This window comes from Elephantulus edwardii, unplaced genomic scaffold (assembly GCF_000299155.1).
Source record: "Elephantulus edwardii isolate Elephantulus edwardi_28Jun2011 unplaced genomic scaffold, EleEdw1.0 scaffold00131, whole genome shotgun sequence".
Taxonomy (NCBI): Eukaryota; Metazoa; Chordata; class Mammalia; order Macroscelidea; family Macroscelididae; genus Elephantulus; species Elephantulus edwardii.
The window spans coordinates 4,040,412-4,042,354 of record NW_006399881.1 but is presented as its reverse complement, the minus strand read 5'-3'; positions in this window follow the sequence as shown (position 1 = coordinate 4,042,354).

Sequence of the window (1,943 nt, the reverse complement as noted above, 5' to 3'; positions counted from 1 at the left end):
GAGAAGGGTGCAACAATGAATGAATGGAATTCCAAAATCTCTGTAGATGTTCATTGAAATGAAAAATAAACAACCTAAATTTTTTTTAAAAAAGACAGCAAAGTGATGAATTTCCATCTCTCCTAGTCTCCTCACAAAATTTTACCACCATCTTCTTACCTCCTTTACTTCACCATACTTTTTCCTTCTCTTTCTTCCTTTCAAGACCTATTCTGTTCCTCAGCTTCCTTATCTGTAAAATGGAGGTAACAGTAGGCTCATTGTGAGGTTATAACAACAATAATGCAGGGGAAGGTAGAGGGTCAGTGAAGGAGAGGAAGACTCTCCACAAGATGAATTGACTCAGGGATGATAATAGGCTTGAACATGACAGACAGCATGAGGCTAAGGCAAGGTTCAGAGCTTTTTATTCATTAAATTACTGGAGTTGTAGTGGACTTGACAGCACCTAACAACAACAACAACAACAACAACAACAACCACTCATTCTGTTCTGACTCATTACAATCCCTCACTGGGTTCCCAAAGTTATAAAGCTTTATGAGAGGACTCCCATGGAGTCAATAGGTGGATTCAAAACACTGACCTTTCAACTGGCAGCAAAACACATAACATACTATACCACCAGAAATCCTGTGAGGATATAAGGAGATATTGTCTACCAAATTACTGTGATCTACCAGCATGGAATACTGTTATATGTCTTAAAAACTATATTAGTCTTATCCACATAGTAATGGCAGTTCTTCTGTTCAAGCAGCCAATTTTCTCAATGTCTATTTCTAAGTATTTTGGTTATGCAAAATGAAGCATGGATAAATATTATTTGGAGAGAAGATTCCCACACATACATATTTTTTAATGTTATTTACAATTAATCAGCCTCTGAGTGCACTGGAGGAGAAAGGGGCAGGAAACATGGCAGAAGGGGCTATGAAGAGGAATGCTTTGGAACTAGTTGACCTAATGAGTCCTTGTTGTTGCTGTTGTTATTGTTGATAGTGACCCTATGAACAAAAGGCCTGAAGCCCTTCTACAACTATCAACATTTATCAAACTTCATAGATTTTACAGAGGCACGTAATTTAGGAAGTGGATGCAACTTCTACTTCCTAACCTGTCATAGTATGTTATTGTTATGTGCCGTTGAGTCGCCTGTGATGCATAGTGACCCTATGTACAGCAGCTCTGAACCTTTCCTGGTCCTGAGCCAGTTTCACTAATTCTGACACATCAACTCCCATCACATCTGGGGTTTTCCTCCCTGCGCTGTCCATTCACCCTTCTGAGAATGATGTCCTTCTCCAAGGACCAATCTCTCTTGGCCATGTGCCTAAAGTAAGTGATGCAGAGCTTCAAAATCCTAGCCTCCACGGAGAGACTTGGTTTCACCCTATCCAAGACAGACCGATTTGTTTTCTTGGTAGTCCACTCAAAGGCATCTATTCTTCTTCTGTCATCTTTAGTCATTGTCCAGCTCTCTGAAGCATAACAAGTTATCGGGAAGGTCATGGACTGGATTAGACACACCTTTGTATCTAGACTGATATCGTTGCTCTTCAGCACTCTGGAGAGGTCCATCATAACAGATTTTCCCATTGCAATTCATCTTTTGGTTTCCTGACTGCTGGTGTTAGAGGTTATAATTGTCCTGTACCTCACAGAGTTCTCTAGAACATAGCAATAGATCCATGTGTATGGCAAATCTCAGGCTGAAAAAGAACCAGTCAAGGTTATATCTGAACAGATACCAGATCAAAGGAATGAGAATAAAAATCAGATAGATAGATACATAGATACATAGATAGATGTATGATAGATATATGATAGATATATATACAGTTGTTGTTATGTGCTGTCGAGTCGCTTGCGACTCATAGCAACCCTATGTACAACAGCCCTAAACTCTGCTCTGTCCTGTGCCAATCGCACTGTCTCTGACA